At 44.2% G+C, this 17,899-nt stretch overlaps 1 protein-coding gene across 1 annotated transcript in view; it reads right to left on the reverse strand.

Annotated features, from left to right (window-relative positions):
* Positions 1–5,679: 5,679 nt before the first annotated feature.
* The window catches only part of LOC146353773 (uncharacterized), a 197,853-nt gene continuing 185,633 nt past the window's right edge, over positions 5,680–17,899 (reverse strand). The window contains exon 5 of the mRNA XM_084837248.1: positions 5,680–7,164. The gene's annotated coding sequence lies outside the window, so the exon portion shown is untranslated. The remainder of the gene's footprint in view (positions 7,165–17,899) is intronic.

Consider the following 17,899-nt stretch of genomic DNA (forward strand, 5'->3'; position numbering starts at 1 on the left):
CAAGCCTGTCAATTTCAGTTTCTCATTTTTCCAATCTTAAATTTGTTTTGTTCAAACGTTGAGAATTTCTCCATTCTTACGTTTGGCTCATCTCAAAGGCTGAGCTTTTGTTCTCTTTTTAAGCCCACATGAAAATTCATAAGCCTTTTGTGCACAATTCTCCCACTGTATGCCTTTCTGTAGGCATTTTGTCTAATAAACACATTTTTACAAGCACTTTTCCCAATACAGTGGACTTTTCCAAATACAGTGCACTTTTCCAAATACAGTGCATTTTTTAATATTATTTCTCCTAATATATGCATTTTTGTACACATGTTTTGATTGAAGAACTCCATTACAAAACTTGCAGATGTGTAAATCTCAAAGGGTAACTGAGTTTCAGTGCACATGTTGGCTCCAAAGTGCAAATTTAGGCAAGTGTGCATTAAAATGCAAACTGATTGGATTTCTCCCCCATCCCTAGTTTTAACTTGTTCATGAATGAGCTGGAGCCAGCAGTGAGATGGCCAAGTTCACTGAAGGCACCAAATTATTCAGGGAAGTCAAAACAAAAAGGGATTGCAAAGAACTCCAAAAGGATCTCTCCAGACTGGGTTAATGGGAATTAAAATAGCAAATGGGACTCAATGTAAACAGGTATAAACAGAATGCTGGACTAGGCAGGCTTTTGGTCTGATCCCCCACCAGCAGGGCTCTGCTTGTGTTCTTAGGGTGTCTGTATGCTCCAGTGCTGAAGATGGGAATTGTGTACAGCCAATCATTACATTTTAAAAAAAAATACAGGGGAGAAGGAGAAGAAAGAAAGGTTTAAAAGGGCACTGCTGCAGGAGAGGAGGAAGCTGCGCTGGTGTTCAACAGGTTGGACAATTTCAAGAATTTAAATGGCTGCATGAGCCTCTCTGTTGCGTGGGCGGGGGGAGATAACTTTGAAGAAATTTTGAAAATTTCTGGGGCCAGGAAGAGGCCCATCAAAAAGCAGCAGAATTTCTGGGGTGGGGATGGAGTTAAAGAAAAATCACATTACATGTTAGGGTGTCCAGGTGTCCTACCTTACAGAGGACAGCCCTTTATTTTGGAGAGATGGCAGAGGACAGTACTCTATTTGAAGGTGTCCAGTCCAAGACTGGTTTAAAGTCAAAGATCCATAAGGGCAGGAGGGGAGCCAGCAAGGGCCTTGAAGTTACCCATCAGCAGTGCGCTCCGGGACGGCAGGCTGAGCAGGCACACGAGTCAGCTGGCCAGTCTTCTCCACTATGGGGAGATGTATTATATTTCTGTGTAAAGCAAAGTTATTATATGCAAACAGGTGCCCTCTTTTGTACTCTCTGGATGATGCATTTCCTCTTTTTGGGTGGCCGCCCTATTTTGGTGCAAGGAAAATGCCATTTCTAAATACTAGTTGGAGAAAAGACAAATGAATTCACACACACACACACACACACATATATCACTCTCTTGTGATATATTCCATGCACACATAACTGGATGAGCTCCCAGGAAGACGGTTGGATCTCTTGCAACTGTTTAGTAACAAGTACAGTATCTCTTCAGAAGAGGTCCCCAGGTACCAAGGAGTCTTCATGGGCCTGACAAATCTCTAGCACTCGTATTTTCAGAGACAGAAGGAAAACCACACAACTGGTCCAATAGAAGCAAACCTGCTCCAGCCTTCCAGTGTTCTAGCCAAATGAGCAACCAATCAGTGTTTTCCTACTCCAAGCAGTCAAACTGTCAGGGAGCCAGGAATGGGGGCTGAAGGAATAGTGCATTCCGCCAGGCTCCATTCCTAATCCACAAAAATTCTGCAATGTCCCGTCATGATGCATCAAATTCGGCACCGAACCTTGCCACACACACACGCACACACCTCCAGTGTACCCTGTCTTCACCTGCCTGACTGCACCCCCTGGCAACTGAGGAGGAGGGTACTTAAAAACACACACACACATTGGCAGATCTATCTGCACTGAACGTAAAATGAGGGGATCTATTTTCAATAATCAAATATCAGACGTTATGAGATTCTGCCTTCTGAACTGGGGCACAGAAACAGAGGGCTTCTGATCCCACTGAAGGGAATGGCAAAACCTCTGTTCTTTTCATTCAATATCTGACTCTTCCAGTGTAAAACAACAACAACCCACCACTGCAGAATTGTGGATTGGCAACATTATTAGACTTGGGGGGGATTATAGATGCTCTTTTATTAATGTGAATGTAGCCAGATTGTTTCTCTAGAGGTGCAGAGGGAGATTTATTAAAAGCAGCCTCTGGGCAACTAGCAGAGATTAAGAAAAATGTAACTAACTACCTGTTATGTCAAGTTTCATTTTCCAGATCAAAATTCACTGTGTCAGCTTGTTTCCTTTGTTGTTATTTAAAACGCACACACACACACGCACACACACGCACACACATATATAATGAGAACTTTGCATGTACTGGGAACTTCATGAGACTGACTCACAAGATTTATATTTTCTAAATGGTTATTTTCTACTTAAAACAGAGCTTTAGATGAAAGACAGAGATATTTAGATAATGGTGAGTCAAGATGTTTGATGATGATATTCCCATGGTCCTGTGCACCAATCCAGACTCTGGATTGCTCCCGAGAAACTGATGAAAGTGAACAGCATAATACAAATTATGGGCACAATTACTGTCTAGCCAAAGGAAAGCACTTTAAATCCCATTGATTTCAATAGGATACATTTAAACACATGCTTAACTTCTCCACTGGAGGGGGGGTTGCCTTCCACCATGGACACTGAGAGGCCCACTGTCAGGTATCTTGAAAAGGGGTGGCGTAGCACTTTGACTGCCGAGCAGTCAAAGACATAGCACTAACTCCCCTCAGGTTATCTCTGCAACGTAAGGCCTTCTGCCATACACAAACACACACACCCTATTCTAATAATGGCCATTTTGCTAAGCAGCAATGGTTGCTTACCTGTTATGAAAACAAATTGGTTCTGGCTGTGAATTCTGGCAGGATTGGAGCTGTTGGATTAGTAGAGAAAGTGTGCTCATACGACTATATTTATGAACACATGGACCAGAATGATACACACTGCTGAATGTATCTGTTGTCCATTTTCTTTTTTAACCTGAAAGCTGCTGACAGTTGTTGGGGAACATGGGCAGGAGGGTGCTGTTGCGCTCATGTCCTGCTTGTGGGTTCCTGGTCAACGGCTGGTTGGCCACTGTGTGAACGAATGCTGGACAGATGGACCCTTGGTCTGATCCAGCAGGGCTCTTATTATGTTCTTATGACAAGGCTGTGACTTTTAGTGGAGGAATGGTGTGTGGGCAGGTGTTTAACCTTTTCCCTTCTGGCTGTTTTTTCTGCCTCGAACAGCCCCCCACCCCCCAAAAAACCTGGTGTTTATTTTTTTACCCAGCATGGGAAAACATAAGCTCTTGGTATACCTTTACCACATGAGGAGAAAATCATGATTTGAGATGATTTTGAGTGGGAAACAGCCAGAGGAGAAAGAGTTGAGCAGGCAGTCCCTCCACTGAAACATACAGCCCCATGGGCTGCTTTTAAATTAAAGAAGAAAATGTTGGAGAACAGATACATGCAGTTGGGTATGACATGTAATTTGGGCCTGTGTCATTAGGGGGGGGGGGAGAAAAGATCCTGTAACGTATTGGTCTCAGAGAGGTGAAGCTGCGGAATATGGCTCAGCATAAGTGTGCCATGCCTTTTAATTCTGTAGTGTGCGTGCTTTGCAGGCACCCCCCCTAATGAAATGCGTGTGTTCATTTCTACTCTCCACTTGCAGCTCTCTAGAATCTAGATTGCAAGAGACTGAACCTGAGACCATATTTTGGGGATAGGGTTCATCCCCCTGGATAGCTCCTTTAGAGTTCTGGCCGGTTCTGACTGAAACGCAGAATGGATTTACAGCCCCACCGAAATCAGAGCCACCAGCCACACCTGGGCTGGGCCTGTACAAGTGCAAATCATCAGCCTCGATTTTCAGTGGACCTGTGAGATACACACTGTGCCTGTGCATCTCCCTGCAAATGGTATTGGCCACACAACAGACTTGGTATCAACTCCCAGGGCCAGTTCATCCACGCATATATACATCAGTCTGTCACCTAAGGATTACTCATCTCTTTGATGACTCATCATTGAAAGCGGGAACTGCCTCTGCTGAAATGTATTGTCTGTTTTTCAACTTTAATTTTATTGAAGTTTTTATATATACTTTGAGGTGATACAAAATTTTTGTCTGTGGTGTTCGATCTGTAGTAGGGATGAGTAGGGATGAGTGAGAAATGTGTTTGGTTCGCATTTCAATGTGAACATTGCGAATTTGCACTTACCCGCCATAAACATGAGCCAGAATGCAGCCTGCCAGTGAAATCTGTACATTTGCAAAGTTTGTGATGCAGTTTGCAAGAAAAAGAAAGAATGCATACACTTAAAAATGTATATTTCAAAAGAATGCACACAAAAATGCATATATTTGCAAAAGTGCATGTGAAAACGTTTTCAATGGGAGAAATGCATACAAATGCATACTTTGGGGGCATACAAAAATGTGGATTTTTTTTTTTAAAAAAAGCACACAAAATTGTGTGCAAATGTTTGTGCAGACTACTTTTTTTTTTTTTTTTAACAATCCAATGCAGAACCAGACAACCAGAGTGAAATGGAGCTTGACAGATTTTTCCATCCCTGGCTCTTAGGGCCAAACTAGATGTGATGCTAAATGTGACTTTAGCAACTACATTAAGCATTTTTTTTAAAAAGAATAGCGCCAATGGAAACCTTCCTTCCAAGGATAACAGCTGCAATTACACTTCTTCTCTCCATGTGCTTTGACCCTGATGAAAATCAGGGAACCCCCCACCCCACAACTGCGCCTGCTGTATATCTTTTTGAAAAATTCAGTGGTTACTAAAGCTACATTTAGAATTGTATCTGTAGATCTTACACACGTGCAAGTCATCACTTCATGTTGCAGTCATCAAGTGCTAAATATGCATGTATGAACATAGCCATAGTTGGATCACTCAGAAACTGGGGTCAATTGGAACTAGTCCCTTATGTGTACCTACTGTGCAGGTCAAACCTTGGGACTTCATTACTTTCCAGTCACTTCCAGCCCTATGATTCTTTTATTCTAACCAAAAAGATAAGGTAAGAAAAGGGACGGTATGATAACATCCTATTGCAGATGCTCCTAGAAATAAATTTAGGGCTCACTCACATCACACGATATATTTTTCACATAGCAATCTGTGGTATGAGGCATCAGTGCATTTGAAACCATTCTTGTCCAAAATGAGAAACAAGTATAAAGTGACCTGCTACTGCCATCGTGAAATGATCCTTTGATCATTTGATTGCTTGTCTTGTGATAGACTCTAGCAACTGGAAGCTTCAGTCCAATGCCCCAGCACTGCAATCTTGGAACAAAGCAAACAAACAAAAAATCTAAGCAAGGCATTTTAGGTTTCATATCTGTGCAAAGAAAAAAAAACACTGTACGGTAAAGCTTAGAAAGAGCAATGGTTTGAATGATGAGCCTGGCACCATACGCTCCTCAATCAAATAGATATTCATTGTGTTTGAGGCCAAAATTCCTCTTAAAAATACTAATTCTGTGGTACGGTGGAAAAAGGAAAACAAAACACACCTGAATTGAATTTTTTGCAAGTTTATTTTCTTTCCAACATTCAAATGTTCAAACAATATAGATTTCATTATATTTTATTTGTTGCAAGAATTGAGGAGGAAGGCACAGAAGGAAACAGAGACTGGGATTCATTATCACTAGGAGCAGAGAATATTAGACATAAGAAAGGAAGCTGTGCAGGCACAGAAGCAACTTCCTCCCCAGCTCCAAACACCATTGGAGGTAATTACCCAATCAGACTTTTTCTTTGCTATCCAAACGTAGGCAGGCATGCTTTTGCAACCATGAGGGCAAGAAACTTGTTTTGGTCATTAAATGCAAGCTTAGAATTCTCCAGGTTCCTAATTTTGAATGGAGACACATGGAACATTTTAATCACTTGGCCTCTATACTAGAAGCAAACATTGGCACCTAACTCACAAGCACTCATAGTGAGTAATAAATCTTGCCATAATTTATTTATTTATTCATTTCATTTCATTTCTATACCGCCCAATAGCCGAAGCTCATAATAATAATAACAGGCTAAAGCTGCAATCATACACACACATACAGGAAGTAAATCCCATTGAATTCAGTGGGACTTACTTTGGGGTAAACATGCTTGAGAATGTGCTGTGTATCTCAGGGTATTCATAACATGAAATAGCGTAGGCGCCATTTGGCTTCCCAATCAGCACATTTGCCAACCTCCAAGTATACACACCACCATTTACCTAAAGACTCTGCTCAGCTCAGCTCTTCCTTTCTTATTTTTTCCTCTATGAGAACTCTGAAGCATGAATATCCATGCTTCAGCTATTCAGAGCCTGGAAATACTAGGAGAATACCAGTTTTTCAAAATCTTGGCTCTGAGTCGTATTTTTCTGGGAGGTACTCCAGGTACCTGAAAACTGCAAAACATAAAAGGGGGGGGGGGTTGTTGGATAAAAACAAACCATAATTCAAGCTCTTTCAGGAGAATGCTTGGATTTACTTGAGCAAACCAGCCCGACCATGTGTCCCACAGGAACTGAGCCAAATATGTGGAACATGGCTCTGGCATGACTATGCCACCATCACCATCACCACCACCAACAATAAAAGCACATGGAGAGTTGCTTATTTTAAAGTAGCCCCATGTCAAAATATCCATACATGTAGACACCTAATTTACAATTTGTACTAGCCTTCTGTCTGGGGGGAGATTTTCACATGGGGGCATTTTAGAACAAAAAACATCCAAAAGGATCCAAAAGACAGCTGTAAAAGCCAGACAAAAACCAAAACAGACAGCTGCAAGTTTTAATTCCCAATGTATTTGTGTGCCAACACGTTTTCTTCTTCATTACATTTATATCCCACCTTTCTTCCATCGTGGAACTCAAGGTGGCTACACGTGGTTCCCAGGTGGTCTCCTCTCCAAGCACTGGAGACCCGCTTAGCTTCAGCAAGGTGGCTGCCTCATGTGCCTTCAGACCACACCCTGGGAATTTGAGGGATTTCTTTTTGTTAAGGGCAACTGAAAAATATGATACAAGGAATTCTTTAAAAGCTTTTAAGAAAACACTTTACCACTTAGAAACAGACAAACGTAATGTACATTTCTTAAGAAAAACATGTTTGTATACATTTTACACCTAAAAACATAGCAAACATAAGCAATGATAAAATGAAGAAATATATCACTTTTGTAAATGCATAAGACACTATACTGTATATGACACTATAAGGCATGACACTAATGTACCAAAAGTCATTAGGTTTCACCCCTTTATCTTTCATTAGTCATAGTTAGTCCACACTAGGGATGTACAGATTTTGGTCAATCTGTTCGGTCTGTGTTTCGCAGATTGTCAGGCATCTTTTGTGCCATCATCCAATCATAGGCAGAATTGGATTTTTTTTTTGCAAGAATTTTATTTGACTTACGCTAATTCACATTAGCGCTAACTAGTTACTGTGAATTAGGAATAATGTGCATTAACTAATGCAAGTTAGCACATTTGCATAAATGTACATTAGCACTAATGCACACTCATATGAACCCACGGATGTATATTAGCACTACTGCAAATTAGCACAAATTCACCCCAAAAGTGAAAAACTGGTCCACACGTCTGCAGAATCCATGTGACTTGGAAAAGGCCAGTCCACTGTGGAAACTGCAGGTGACGTTCATAGAAATCCGAACTTATTTGAATCCCTTGTGGATTTCTCCATCATCCCCAGCCCGACCTGCAATGTCTGAATCTAGTTCTATCCATGATTCCAAACTGGCTTGGCACTAGGGATGGTGTGGGCGCCTGATTTTGTCTGAGGATACGGTGGAAACCACCCTGCCTGCACCCCTGAGCCACACTCACTGAGCCCCTGTGCCCACTTGCTCTTGCACCCGCTCACCCCCTGCCTGCACATACCAAGCCGCCCGCACTCACCCAGGCAGCCTCATCAAGCTCTGTAATCGCCATTTTTAAAAAAATTAAATGGTGATTGTAAAATGCGCATATGCACATATGCGTGAATATGCGCATTTTCGCAAATGCAGAAGTATGCCATTTTTGCAAATGCATGAATATGTGCATTTTTGCAAATGTACATATTCACACATATGCAAATATTAGCATTTTTCCTATCGCCCTTTTGTTTTTCAAAAAATGGCAATCGTGGAACTCAATGGGGCCGCCCAGGTGAGCTCGAGTATGGGTCCAGGTGCGCACAAACAGGGGCAGGGGCTGGGCCAGTGCTTGGAGAACTCGGATTGGGTAGTGCCCGCCCATCCCTACTTGGCACTAAGTATAATTAATTAGCATTCTCATCAGGGTAGATGTAACATTTAACCAGAGTTAACTGCTAAACCAAACTAATTAACCATAAGTAAGTCCAAAACTGAAGGAAAAGTAGAAAGTCCACAAAACAGGACAGGAGGGAAGAGGAGGGGTAGAAAGGAGTACTCCTAAATTCCTAAAAGTTAGGAGATCAGGCAGTGTTACATTTTCCAGAAGCCAATGAGAACATAAGAACTGTGCTATATCAGATGAAAGGCCTATGAAATAGGACATCAAGTAGACCTTCTGCTCATGTTCCCTAGTAACTGGTACTGAAAGGCATACTGCCTCCCATCCTGGAGGTAGCATTAAGCCATCAGGACTGGTAACCATTTATAGCCTTTTTTTCTAATTTGTCTAATCTCCTTGTAAACCTGTTCAAAGTTGGTGCCCATCATGGGGGCTGGCCCTCCCATGCAGCAGGCAGCGGAGCAGGAGGTGCTGTGAATTGCACTGCTGCCCCTGCCCCCTCCTCCAACTGGAGCTCCAGAGAGCCCCACTAGCTGTTCTCCCACCAAGGCATTTGCCCCAGCAGGAGAGCAGGGCCGGCAGGGCTCTCTGGAGCAGCCACCCTCTCAGTGATGCTGGCAGGTGCTCCGGAGAGCCCTGCCTGTCCCACCCTGCCACTGCATATGCCACAGCAAGACAGCAGCCAGTGGGACTCACTGAGGCAGCGCCCGGCCTCTCTTTTGCTCTGAGGGGATCTTCAGAGCGAAACAGAGGGCACTTGGTTGTGCTTAGCCACCCACCCTTTGTTCTCACCGAGAGAGACTTGCTGAGAGAGTGGCTAGGACGCTAGCGGGGCTTTTCCAAGAGCTGCACTGGCCACTTCTTCCAGAGAGCTGATGCAGTGGCAGTGGGAAGGGGAAGGGGTGCGGGTGCACATCAAGGGGTGGAGGATGAGAGACAAAAGAAGGGGGTGCAAGGCAGCGGCATGTGTGCTCTCATACCTTCAGGGGACTGGAAACAAAGCCCTATGAAGAGAGACTGAAAGAACTGGGCATGTTTAGCCTTGAGAAGAGAAGACTGAGGGGAGATAGGATACCACTCTTCAAGTACTTGGTTGTGACAGAGAGGAAGGCCAGGATCTCTTCTCCATCATCCCAGAGTGCAGGACACGGAATAATGGGCTCACATTACAGGAAGCCAGATTCCGGCTGAACATCAGGAAAAACTTCCTGACTGTTAGAGCAATACGACAATGGAGCCAATTGCCTGGGGAGGTGGAGGGCTCTCCCACACTGGAGGCATTCAAGACGAGGCTGGACGGCCATCTATCAGGGATGCTCTGACTTGGATTCCTGCATCGAGCAGGGGGTTGGACTCGATGGCCTTGTAGGCCCCTTCCAACCCTACTATTCTATGATTCAACCTCAGGTTGCTGGAGAACTTGCACTGGGTTTGGCCATCACTACATCCTGTGGTAACAAATTCTATAATTTAACTGCGCTGTGTGAAGAAGTCCTTCCTTTTATCTATCCTGAATCTCCTACCAATCAGCTTCATGGGATGATGCCAGGTTCTAGTACTGTGAGAGAGGCCTATCCACTTTCTTCACAACATGCATAATTATATAATCCTCCCCTTACTCACCCGTTTTCTAAGCCAAACACTCTCAGGCAATGTAACCTTTCTTCATAAGGGAGCTGCTCCAGACCCTTGATCATTTTGGTAGCCCTTTTCCACACCTTTTCCAGCTCTAGAATATCCTGAGGTGCAGTGGCCAGAACTGTACACAGTACTCCAAGTTGGACCATAGATTTGTACAAAGGCATTCTGATATTGACAGTTTTATTTTCAATTCCTTTCCTGACAAACCCCAACATGGAATTTGCCCAAGTAACAACTTGCCAAATGCAGTATTTTTATATCTCCCCCCCCCCCGCTTGAAAACCACAAAATCCAGCTGCATGCCTATCTGAGAATGTGTGTTGCAGAAGGAGGGGGAATTGGAATACAAACTTCCATTTTTGCAAGCAAATTAATCCTAGTGCAAAAGTGTTTGAGATTTTATTTTTTATCTCCGTTCAAATTCATGCCTTCCAACACTAGAATGAACCCAAGTTTGATTTTTGATCCTTTGATAACCACACTGTTCTTATTCCCTAGGAAAGCAATGGATCCCCAAGGTTTGGACAATACAACAAAGTATTTTCAGTGTCGGGGTGTGTGTGTGTGTGTGTGTGTGCGCCCACAAACACACACACTTACTTACACACAAACACATATACATACATACTGTGGTGAAGTAGAGGTGCTCATCATGGCAGCCTCAATAGCCACACCTCCAAGGGGAGTCCAAAAATGAAAGTAGCTGATCCATATCACAAAATCAGTTGCAGCAGTTTTCATCTCCAATTGGAACAGATCTTTTGTAAAGCTAATAAGCACTATTTGCCCAATCATGACCAAGCCACCCCACAATACTTTGCATTACAACAACAATATATTGCTGTTGGGGAAATTTATTTCTCCCCAGCTACTGTGGGGATTGCAGCTTAGCTCAAAGGGAACAGGGAAGTCTGAGGGGGGTGGGAGATGACATCAGCATCCCTGCTAATAAAGAAGCCAGCAACACGTCCATGTGAGCCCTGGCTCCACTACACGTCTGTGTGTGCGTGTGTGCGTGTGTGTGAGAGAGAGTGAGAGTGAGAGAGAGAATGTGTATGGTATATATACAGTCAGAGAAGAATAAAATTATACCTTTGTGCGGCATACTTGAAGTGCCCCCCCCCCCGAAATTCTGACCTTCAGTGGGAACTTTCTCATGCCTGTTTTATAGCATTCGTTATTCTAACTGCAGACTCCTGCAAGCAAAGACTCATTTCTTTTGCATTTCAGAGAAACTGTTTGTGTTGGCAGAAAATGTACATCTTCGACGCCTATTAACATCAAATTAGAAGACAGCACAAACAAAAAGGCAAGCTAACCAAACTGGAGATTAAGTCTCTCTTTACCTTGATGAAAGAATGGTTTAGGGCAATACCAGCCCCAGCAACAGCAGCAATGCACAAAATAGTGTTCACTTAGCCAGAATCTGCAAACACTTACATGATTTGAATCAACATTAAGGGAACAGTGATACTTATGAGCGCACAGAAAGTGTTTTTACTCTTAAATTTAATCTGACAGGAACAAGCAGGACGAACTGGAGCTAACACAACAAAGACTCTTGTGGCACCTTAAAGACTAACAAATTTATTATAAATCTATTACAGTCTTTAAGCTGCCATGACTCTTTGTTATTTTTGCAGCAACAAGCATAGCTATCACTCTGGAAAATGAAGCAAACAGTTACTGCAAATTACACTAAGAGCTTGTTAATCACAGAGAATTCTCAATTGTCTGATGTGCAGGAATGTTAAAAATAAAAGAGGTTGTACAGATACTTGGGGGAATGCGCAATATTTCCTTAAACCTTGCTTCAACAGAACACAATTGCCAGCTCTCACAATGCTATTTTACATGGTGAAATATCTCAGATAGGGCTAGTAGTGTTTCCCATCCATGCATGTGTGCTGCAAAACATGGAATCTGGCTCCCTGAGAATCATTTCATTTTGCAAATCAAATGTTAAGGACAGAAATCTGGTGAAAAATATCTGAAAATGTCCAGTCGCAGAAGGCTCAGGGGAACCATAAACAGTGGGCTGTGCTTCCAGTGTCTGGGGGGGAGGGGCATTCATCTTCCACAAAGCTTCTAATGCCCCAATGTCTCAATCCATTAAGGATGCAATCCTATGCATGTTTGAATAAAAGAAGGTCCTACAACAGCATGGTGGCTGGGGAATGCTGGGAGTTGTAGCACTTTCTTCTGTCTAAACATGCATTGGATTGCACTGTAAATCAGGGGTGTAGAACCTCAGACCCAGGGGCTAAATCAAGCCCTCTGGAGGTCCCAATCCTAGGGATCCCAAAATGCCATGCCCCCTTCCCCTTTCCCCCAACCACTGACCAGTTGGTGGTTTCCTGGCATTTCCCCCCATTCTCAAAAGTTGCAATGTTTCTCCTAAGGCTGAGCAACTGGCAGTAAGTGCTTTAAGCTAAAATATGCTGGAATGTTTGGTATTTTGGCCACGCCCCTTGTTCTTTGCCCCCGCCCACCACCAGAATGTGGCCCCAGAGAGCTTCTCTGACATGGAATTTAGCCTTTGGACTGAAAGAGGTTCTGCACCCCTGCACTAGATACATCTGTGCAAGCCCCCATGGTCATAAATTAAAGTTACACAAGAGCACACAATCGACACATTCCTTTATTCAGGCATGACTCAAGAGTTATCTCAAGGAAGTGATCATCTTAATCTGTGTTGCACAGTACTGTAGTGGCAAATTCAGAAGCGCAGGTTCCCTTTGTGATAGTCACAGCCACTCTAAAATTATACAACCTTGTAAGATTATGCAATGAAAATGAGCTTTCAGTCACTTACTTTGTCTAACTCAGAATTATTAAAAGGTCCATTTGAAAAGAAAACACACAGAGAGACACACAAAGTCATGTCCAGCAACTTGCTAGAAAATATTATTTGGTTAGTCCTTTTTAATTCAAAAAACATGTAGTAGTAGTAGTAGTAGTAGCAATAATAATAATAATATAATCCCCATTAAAATAAATGGAACTTAGTCCACGGTGACCCACAACTCCTGTAAGGCTGCAATCCTATACACATCTATTTGGGAGTAAATCCCATTGAACATAATGACACTTACTTCTGAATATACAAGGAGGATTGCCCTACAAGCCTACAAGCCTAATTACACTCACTAGGGGAGTAAGCTCCATTGAACACTTTGGGATTTACATCCAAGTGAACAAGCCTAGAATCCTACTGTCAAACAGAGGGGTTGGATCCAACCCCAGGCCTCCTCCTGCACCTGGACAAACTTGATGTGCAAACAAACAGCAGGTGAAAACTTTTGAAAGCTGGTGCTAAAACATGATCCCCTGCTAATGTCTGCACATCAAGCCCACTAGAGTCCCTCTCCCACACACAGCAAACCCCATGCATAAGCACGACCAACAGACAATGGCAGCAGCGGCCCCCCACCTGGTTCTTCTGCCGTGGCCAGCATCAGCAGGTCTGAACAGGTGGCCGGTGCTGCAGGACAACGAGGAGAAGAAGAGAATGGTGGCAAAACTCACGCAACCCACTGGGCTCTCACACACTGAGCAGGGATGGACAGCAGGGTGGGGGATAGGGATGTTAGAGAAATCCATCATGAATTTGAATGAGGCCAGATTCTTTGGAATCTAGCCTCCGGAATCCGTGGCGGATCGGTCCCACTTACCCCCATTCCAGGAGGATTCCGCGTGGAACAGCTCCGGCTGCTTGTTCCTGGACCCGTCCCATTCTCCTCCGTGCCAATCACCACTTTTTTTAAAAAAAAAATGGTGATCGGCAGGATGTGCTCATAGATTTATACGCAAACTAGAGCCGTGAATCTTGAGGATGAGTCTATGGACACATAGACTTATACACAAGATTCACGGCTCTAGTTTGCGTATAAGTCTATGGGCACATCCTGCCGATCACCATTTAAAAAAAAATGGCGATCAGCACAGAGAACGGGATGGGTCCAGCAGGTAAGTGGCCCTCAAGCCAGGCAGCTCTGCAGAATCCTCACAGAGCGGAGCCACTCCAGAGGATTCTGGGGGGGAGGAATGGATCGCCTCCCCGCCCCACCGGGCAGATTCCCCACCAGAACGGATGGTGGGGAATCCATTCCATACACCCCTAGTGGGGGAAGGGGCGGAAAGCTGAGGGGCTGGCTGGGGACGGTCGAGTTGCATGGTGTGGTGGCTACTCAGGGGGTGGAAGGCAGAGAAGCTGAGGGCTGAGGAGGAGAATAAGGGGCGCCGAGGAGAGGGAAGGTGGCTTTGGTCCCGTGTGCCTCTTTTCTCCCTCCTCCCCTGCTGAGGAGGGGAGCAGGTGACCTTGGGGCTGCAGAGCTCCCTCAGGCTCCCTCTCTCGCCCCCTTCGTGTGGCCGGCTCTGCATTGTAGGTGAGAGGCAGCTGCCAGTCACCCGCACTCCCTTCCTCTACTCCCTCCTTCCTCTGCCTCTGCTCCTGCAGCAGCAGCAGCTGACTGGGCCCTGGCTGGGGGCCAGCTCTAATAAAAGTGCAGGAACAAAGACCCAGTGCAACCCGCCAGCACTACATAGCTGGTGTTGCACATAATCAAGTACTGTACATGCCACGAGAATCATGTTCATCTTCCCCTTTTGAGAATCACATCCAAGGGTAAAAGGTTTTAAGTGGAAAAGCCTTTCTTATACACACACAGCCAGGCTGCAGACTCTGTTTAGCACTTCTGGAGCCCCTGCTTGTTGGCAGCTTTTTGTAGCAGAAGCCCTCCTATGCTGAGTCAGTAGTCGGAATAACTGACTCAGGAGTTATGAACTTGGCCCAGCAGACTGTAACACATCTTAAAGCAATTGCTTTAAGCATTTGAAACTTTTCTAGATGCAACTTGTAGTCTTCTCATATAAGCCTTCCGAACATGCCCTCCAGATGGGTTGGACTACAGCCTCAGCTGGCTAGGGATTATGGCTGTTGTAGCCCAATACATCTGGAGGTCACCAGATCGGGGACAACTGCATTATAGGGAGACCAGACACTGCTCCATATGCCCCGAGTGCCTCCTTGTATGCAGCTCCAGAAGACAGTCTGGTGAGATCATCCAGGCTTCCACTCCCCACCCCCTTCCCAAGGGTGGTGTCTGCAACCGAAAGGCGCCAAGCCATGAAGTCATAGCTAGCCTTTGAAGTTTCACAAAGGGTGGATACTCCATGGCCTGGGCAGAATAAGAAGTGCTTACTCATACCCTTTTGTTCTCAAGGATCAAAGTTGGTGATTCCCTGGCAAGGAGACGGGCTCTACCTGCTTGATTAAAAAAACAAATTCCATGGGGCAAAGCTGGTCTCCAGACTCTGAAGAACGATGTGTAAGATTGAAAGAGAGTCCCACAAGAAAAGACTGATGTACCAAACAGGCACGGATTGTACACTGGGAAAAGAAACACTGCCTGGTTTACAATGCCAAAATCTGAAGAGTTGTCATGACTGTCAACAGCTATGAATTTCTGCCGAATTCTGCCTAGCTATAATTTGAAGTGAAATGATGGGAGGGTTGCGACTGGAAGACATCATCTGGACCCCCATTACATGACATGAACGAGGCAGGGCGATGGCACCATAAAAGCCTCATCTGGATGCATCCAGACTAGTATTGACCAAGATGTGTTTCTCAAGACTGAGCCTCTCTGATTTACTCTCCAGTCCTATTGAAATTCTTTCTTCCGACATACCTCTTTTACTTTTAGGTAGTATCACAGTAGCCCTGGGCAGACATTCAAAGTATACAGATGTGTGTATGGGGGGGGTGAGCCTGGAAGCTGCTCCCATCTCCTTGACATGTCAACCTGCACACTTATGCAGGTAGGCTCCAACCATGCAATTTCTATACCCCATTTTTTTCTGGTGTACAGATTGGCCTGCCACACAAATGTGCCCTCCAACCTATGTTGGTCGTTGAGCACACTTAGGGGTTACAGCCAGCTACCAAGGCCACAATCCTCCCCATGAACATTTTTGAACATTTACATGACTAATGTTTTTGCAGAAGATCAGAGGTACCAGTTTTTCTGTATCATCATCATCAGGAAGAAGGAGAAGGAGAGGAAGAGGAGCTTTGGGGGACTTGGGAAAGTTGGAGAAGTCTGAACTAGAAGACAAATCCTGGCACCTATGCTGGTCCAGACACCATTTTAAAATATTTTCCGAACTATATACTCAGCTAAGATAACCTCCAATTAGGGGTGTCAGAGGGACACCCATAAGGGATGTCCCAGCCACTCAAGGGAACCAAATGAGTTCAGTTTCCCATGAATCCATCCTGTAGATTCTGTAGCGGACTGGCTTTCTCCCCTGTTGGTCAGATTCTGCAGACTTGTAGACCAATTTTCTAACGTTCCCAAATTTTGTGCAAATTTCCTCATAGAAAAATATCCAAAAAAAGTTTTTAACTTCAAAAATGCACTTTCCCCCCCATAGGCTAATGTGTAAAAATGGACATTTCAGGGCAGTTGTGCATTTTTGCATGTGCGAAATTGCAAAATTTCACAAATGCGAATTTGTGCAAATTTGGAAACAAAAAATTAATTCCATCGATGAGCAGATAAAGGAATGAAAGATGCCTGGCAATCCACGAAACACAGACATAATGGATTTTACATGATCTATGCATCCACGACTGAACGACTGAACAACAACAATGCATCCCTACCTCCAATAGAATGGTTTAGAATGATTCCAAATGAGAATCTGAGTTATGAGATCTAAACTGTAATGGTGGATGGTATTTTACCAGTGGGGAAATCAAGCCAATCATCTACTTATTCAAGCAATGTTTCCATTCTATTCCATTGTGTTTCATCATGATGGAGAGAAAAACAATAAATGAATGGACCTTCAGTTAATATTTCTGTGCCTTTACCAACCTATTCCATCTTGCCCCATCTTGAACAGCTCCAGGCAAGGCAGTTAAACAGATCCAGTGGAGATCACTCCTAATTTTTTGTATGTAATAAAGAAATATATCACACAGGGAAGCATCATTAAAAGCATTTAAAGTGTTATTATTGCTACTGCTATGATTTTTATTCCCACAGAACCTGACAGTTTCCCTGTTTAGTATAGAACTACCCAATTTTCAAACGTCAGTTCCCACATTCACAAAAAGGATGGTTAAAGGTGTAGGAAGCTGGCTAGCTTTTTGTTAATGTCAAGGCCCTGTTTATTTTTAATAGTCAATATTTTATTTATTTATTTATTTATTTATTATATTTATACCCCACCTTTCTTCCATTGTGGAACTCAAGGTGGCTACGTGTGGTTCCCAGATGGTCTCCCCTCCAAGCACTGACCAGATCCAGACCTGCATAGCTTCAGCAAGGGGGCTGCCTCATGTGCCTTCAGACCATGACCTGCAACCGTGTTGCAGACATTAAAAGAAATCAAATGGTAGTAACTAGGGCTGGCGGAGAATTCCGCCACGGACCCCAATGAGGCCGGATTCCAAAGAATCTGGCCTCTGGAGTCTTTGGTGGAACGGAGCACTTACCTCCACTTCCCTCCGGAATCTGTCCGAGCCAGTTCCACTCTGCGGCTGCATTTAGGTTAATCTAACAGCTTTATGGCCAGAAATGCATTTAGATTAATCTAACAGCTTTATGCCATTTGCGTCCGAAGTTAGCCCTCACTCAGCCAGCGATACAGCACAGCAATGGCGGCCGGCCACACCACTGGCGATCAGGATTGCCACAGAGCCGAGCCGGCTCAGACAGATTCCAGGGGGAGGGACGGATCACCTCCCCCTGCAGGCAGATTCCCACCCAGACCACCAGGTAGGGAATCCGCCCATCCCTATTAGTA

The sequence above is a fragment of the Heloderma suspectum genome, chromosome 2 (assembly GCF_057233095.1).
Source record: "Heloderma suspectum isolate Gila_16-S chromosome 2, 16-S_ref, whole genome shotgun sequence".
Classification (NCBI taxonomy): Eukaryota; Metazoa; Chordata; class Lepidosauria; order Squamata; family Helodermatidae; genus Heloderma; species Heloderma suspectum.